The sequence below is a fragment of the Bufo bufo genome, chromosome 6, assembly GCF_905171765.1.
Source record: "Bufo bufo chromosome 6, aBufBuf1.1, whole genome shotgun sequence".
NCBI classification, from domain to species: Eukaryota; Metazoa; Chordata; class Amphibia; order Anura; family Bufonidae; genus Bufo; species Bufo bufo.
The window spans coordinates 355,783,094-355,789,093 of NC_053394.1; the positions used below are offsets into that span (position 1 = coordinate 355,783,094).

Genomic DNA, 6,000 nt, shown 5'->3' on the forward strand with positions numbered 1-6,000 from the left:
TCAGGATTTGGGGGGTACTATCTCTTCTAGAGGCAGAGCTTGCTAAGTAAGAGCTCATTTGCATCCCTTTCTTTCCAGAGGAGCATGTACGGCCTATAAGTCTCCTCGCGCCCATTAAGGAGCTCTCCGGCAGGAGAGATAATTACCCCCTTTCCCCTCAAATCCTGGTCAAGATGCAGAATTCACATTTAGGACTGAAGATGAATTGGAACCAGAAGTATAGGCCAGAAGAGAAGAAGGGTGCAGCGCTCAGCAATCTCCGGCAGTCCTATAGACCAGGGATCAGCCATCTCCGGCAGTCCTATAGACCAGGGATCAGCCATCTCCGGCAGTCCTATAGACCAGGGATCAGCCATCTCCGGCACTCCAGCTGTTCTAAAACTAGAACTCCTAGAATTCTCCTTTCAAGAATAGCCAAGTAGGTGTGCATGCTGGGAGTTGTAGTTTCACAGCAGCTGGAGTGCTGAAGGTTGCTGATCCCTGTTATAGACTATGAATGGAGTGGCGCTGAGCATGCTTGACTGCTGCTCCACTTAGACCCCTTTTTTCGTGATCGAACAGTGGTCCCAGCTTTCAGACGCCCACCGATCAAAAGCTTATCCTGTGAGTAGGTGATTCGTTGTCATTCTGGGAATACCCCTTTAGACACCAGTATAGATATACAGTATATACCGACACTTCATTCAACTGCCTCTGTCATTCCGTCTCTGCCTGTTTGGGTAAATTTTTTGAGGCATACACAGCAGTGTACGCGTGACCCCAATATATTTCCATAATCCAGTGTGACTCTATATACAGCCAAGGGCGTGACTAGAAAAGACTGGGCTCCATAGCAAAATCTTGAATGTGGCCCCAGAACTTTTTTGCAGTCACCCGTCCCATGGCTAAGCAAGACCGCCCATATTCGCCATACAATCCCCCACCGACTCAGCCATGTAAAAAATAGGAAAATATAATACTTACTAGTGCTGGACAGGAGGAAGAGTCAAGAATTTACTTTACAGAAGACCGTCTGGGCCCTGTATGCCCCACCAACACAGTAGTGATGCGTTGTGGTCCCCTTCAAAGTGGTTATTCCCCCGCACAGTAGTCATGCCCTCTGAGTGCCCATACACAGTAAAATCCCCCCTCGCAATAGTGCTGGCCCTAAAGTATTACTAGAGTAAAAAAACAGTAATACTCAACTAGCGCTGTTTCCCTAGGGAATGTAGCACATCCTGCTCTCCACAGCAGGCGCGATACAGGGCTACGGCTGCTGAGCGGGGCAGGAGGGCACTGGACGGGGAACGAGACCTGGGTTGCAATGGAAGAATTATTAGTGTGTGAATGTGTCAGGCCCCCCTGCTAGGGGTGGACTGGCCATAGACCCTACAGGGAAATTTCCCACCCAAGCGCTCCTCAGTGCCGTTGGCTAGGTACATCACAATCCGTTGCCGTACAGTATTAGAATTTATGGGCTCCGATGAGCCGAAGTACTAGTTGGAACCGAAGCCGAGTTCGGTTTCAAGTTTTAAAATGGTTTTCCACTTTAAAAATCAACTACCAAAGTTATTCAACGAAGTCCCGCACGACTTCGTGAATAACTTACTTTGGCTCATCGGAGCCCATACATTCTAATACTGTAAGGAGACGGATCTCTGTACAGTATTATTCCGAAGTTTTGAACGAAGCGACTTCGGATGAAGCATCCAAAGCTCGCTTCGCTCAACACTACTAGGGAGGCTGGTCACCGCCGAGGAGAGATGCAGTGGCGGCCTGCAGGGATCCGGAGGGATGCAGGTGCCGGGGAGCAGGTAAGTATGCTCTAAAGGAGGGGCCTGGACATTCTGTGGGTCATTATAAAGACTGGATAACCCCTTTAAGTTCCCAGACTGCCCCTGCTACTGCTAGTCCCATAGTGGCTACTACTTTGGTGGTAATTCTGCCCCTGTATACAGCAGAAGAGGCATTGCATTGCTGTGGCTGAGGGACGGATACTTGTTTCAGTATGGCCGATTATAAGGTGTATGATCTAAAGGCAGCAGTGCGCCATCTTGTGGTGATAAACCTTCACTGCAGGTAAAGCAACAAAAATTGTGAGCCTACCCAAAAAAGTGTTATATTGCCTCCTTTGCTGGCTGGACTCATTTTTCCATCACAATATACCCGAATTGTATTCAGGGGTTACGACCACCCTGCAATCCACCAGTGGTGGTCGTGCTTGCAGACTATAGGAAAAGGTGCCTCTCTGGTGGCCGGGACCATGGGAGCGCACATAGCCTGGTGTGGTCATAAGCATAGATACAAGCCGTGTATAATGTGACGGAAAAATGAATCCAGCCAGCAAAGGAGGCAATATGGACAATCACAATACATTAGTAAGTGCCTTGTATTAATCTTGTCTACATGATGAATGCCATTTGCTGAAGTGAGACAACCACTTTAAGGCAGGGGCGATACGGGGATCTCGGCCGTGACACCCGTCATGCGACCAAAGATGGCTGTGTAGCGATTGAACTCAATGGGGTGACTATGTGACTTGCAAGTTTCTTGTAAATGCAACCCCAGAATTTGTGCTCCTGTCAAATTGCAAGTCGTGCTGTAATCCCATTGAGCAGGGGCGTCGCTATAGGGGAGCGGCTGCTTTGGGGCCCTGACCCAGAAGGGGCCCATCCAGGAGGAGGAGGACTAAAAGATTTTGTCAGGGCCCCCTCAACAGTATTACACAATGAAATGATATACAGTGACAGTATAGGAAACGGATGGAACAGCTGCCGGTCCTGGTCTGAGAGAGCGATCTTTACTAGCCACAGGAATGGGGGAGGCATGAAAGGAAGGGGTTGCGAAAAAATTACTGGGAGAAGGGGGTCCCATTCAAAAATTTGCTGTGGGGCCCAGTCATTTCTAGCTACGACACTGCCATTGAGTTCAATAGTTGCACTGCAAGACAATGACCTATGGTCATAGTGAAGATCACAGTGTAGTCCCAGCCTTATGGCCAGGGGCGTAGCTATAGACGAAGCAGGGGAAGCGGCTGCTTTGGGGCCCGAACTCAGAAGGGGCCCACCCAGGCGTAGGACTAACAGATTTTATTGGCAGGGCCCCATCTACAGTATTATACACTGACATTATATACAGTGACACAGTAGAAAACAGACGGAGCGGCTGCCGGGCCTTGTCTGAGAGAGCGATCTTGACTAGCCACAGGAGTGAGGGTTGCAAACAAGTTTTTGGGATTGTGTGTGGGGGGTCATTTAAAAATTTGCTGTGGAGCCCAGTTATTTCTAATTATGGCTAGATATACCATTAAAGTCAAATTGTTGGGAGTCTGACTGCCAGGACCCTCACTGATCCCAAGAACAGAGAAGCCGTCACACGTGTGCAGTCACGCAAATGGGGAACATGGAGACACAACAGTAGAAAATCTGAACTTACTGGCAAATATAGTGGATATGCCCTAAAAGACTTGTTAGAAATCCCATTAATCGCAGTGTACTGTAACATAAAATAATATTTTTTTTTTTTTTTTTTAAAGTCTATCGCAATCTTTGTAAAAATGAAGCGGGTGCATACCAAGAACCTTAAAATGAGGTGTTGAGCAGAACAGGGGCAGAGCAGGCAGTGTGTCAGCAGATGATGACCTGTCCTATTGTACTAAGCACTGAGGGGTCATTAGGACAGCAAAGCCTTTGATGGAGCAGCGACTCCTGGAGCTCTCATGTCTCACCTGCAGAACAGGTTTTACCTTCTTGAATTGAAGGGGGTTAAACGTGTCCAGCGTGAGGCGTAGACCCAAGCCCTTACCGGGATTTATGGCAGCTACTTACAGTCATTATCTACAATATTGTCAGTTGTAAGACGTCAGTCCTGTTGAGCCGCTGAACAATAGTTAATGTAGTCAGCGTCCCCTGGACGTAATTCCTGTATAAGGCTGGCCACATCATTATCTGTAGTACCACTGCAACCCACAGAGCCATAGAACCCAATGTTAATCTAAGCACAACTTTAGGCGGTCTAGGAGTCATAACCCGAATATAAATGCTAAAATACAAGGGGATCTACCTGGATTTGTTCCCATAGATGCGATTCTTTTAGCACCATTTCTGTTTTTTTTAAAGGGATTGGCGATCGTCTAAAAAATATCTTTGTAATGCCCGACCTTCTGGGCACTATACTAGAAAAACCTAAGCCCCCTCATGTCTTACCTTACCCACTGCCCAAAGATCCAGTACAGGTGCCCTGGCCAAATCTTCTTCTGTGCTTGCGCTGAGAGCATTCAGGACATGCGCAGGTACATCAAATTCTGCTGGATGTATCTGCATACGCAGCAGCTACCATTGACCCCTGTTTACACATTGAACAAGGATGCTCAGGTAAGGGTACGTTCACATCAGTGTTAGAACAGCCTGCCGGAATTCACCGTATCCTGCATAGTCAGAAAATGCCGGGAACCACCAGATCCCCATTGACTATAATGAGATCTGGCGTAAATGCCGGGTTTCTACCAAATAACGCACAGGCTGCCGGATTGTCAGTAGTGTGAACCTAGGGTAAGGCCTAAGTGGGCTTTGAGTTTCCTACGCTAGTGCCCACAACTTTAGGACGTTACAGTGTTTTGATTTTTTTTTTTTTAGAAAGTGTCCAATCCCTTAAATATTTGTTCTTCACCCTGGGTCTATTTTGCATATGGGTTGGGGCTAAATAGTTAATGGTGCTTTCCCAGATTCTGATATTGAGGACCTATCAGATCGGCTTGGGTCCGACGTCTCGACTGATTAGCTGTTTGAGGAGGCAGAGGTGCTCTGGTGAGCATCGCGGCCTCCCAGGAGCTTACCAAGCACAGCGCCGTACATTGTATAGTGGCTGTGCTTGGTATTGCAGCTCAGCCTCATTCACTTGAGGGACTGAGCTGCATATAGGCCACGAGACGTCACTGACCTAGGAAGAGGCCGCTGTGCCGCAGCCTCTTCAAGCCCAGTCAGACCCCCACAGATCTGCTATTGATGTCCTATCCTAAGGATAGGTTATCAATATAAGAATCTTAGGGCTCATGCACTCAACCGTTGCAGTCCGTTTCTAACGGATCCGTTGTTCCGTATCTGAGTTTTTTTTTTTCTGTTTTGTGGCCGCATCTGTTCCGTTATGCCACAAAACATATCCGTATGGTTTCCATATGCGATCCGTTTTTTGTGGATCGCCAACGGAAACAGGAAGTTTGTTACTGTAATGTTTGCAAACAGTAAACACATGGGCAAAGTGAGCATGGATCCGCAAAATACGGATGCGTTCCGTATATTTTGAGGACCCATTGACTCGAATGGAGCCACGGACAATAATAGGACATGTACTACTTTTTTGCGGAACGGCCAAGCGGACATACGGAAACGGAATGCAAACTGAATCATTTCTGTTGTTTTTGTGGACCCATTGAAGTGAATGGTTCCGCATACGGTCCGCCAAAAAAAACTGAACGGACACGGAAAGAAAATTCATTCGTGTGCATGAGCCCTTAAAAAAACCTCTTTCTTCTTGGCATGGCTGATGGTGAATTTCTTGGTACCAGTGTGAAACCAATGTATAATGTGTTTTATTATACACTGCTCAAAAAAATAAAGGGAACACTTAAACAACACAATGTAACTCCAAGTCAATCACACTTCTGTGAAATCAAACTGTCCACTTAGGAAGCAACACTGAGTGACAATCAATTTCACATGCTGTTGTGCAAATGGGATAGACAACAGGTGGAAATTATAGGCAATTAGCAAGACACCCCCAATAAAGGAGTGGTTCTGCAGGTGGTGACCACAGACCACTTCTCAGTTCCTATGCTTCCTGGCTGATGTTTTGGTCACTTTTGAATGCTGGCGGTGCTTTCACTCTAGTGGTAGCATGAGACGGAGTCTCCAACCCACACAAGTGGCTCAGGTAGTGCAGCTTATCCAGGATGGCACATCAATGCGAGCTGTGGCAAGAAGGTTTGCTGTGTCTGTCAGCGTAGTGTCCAGAGCATGGAGGCGC

At 47.3% G+C, this 6,000-nt stretch overlaps 1 long non-coding RNA gene across 1 annotated transcript in view; it reads left to right on the forward strand.

Moving 5' to 3' along the window:
* The window catches only part of LOC121003890, a 10,341-nt gene extending 4,946 nt beyond the window's left edge, over nucleotides 1-5,395 (forward strand). The window contains exons 2-3 of the long non-coding RNA XR_005779618.1: nucleotides 5,190-5,192; nucleotides 5,351-5,395. This is a non-coding gene — a long non-coding RNA (uncharacterized LOC121003890). The remainder of the gene's footprint in view (nucleotides 1-5,189; nucleotides 5,193-5,350) is intronic.
* The last annotated feature ends 605 nt before the right edge of the window (nucleotides 5,396-6,000 follow it).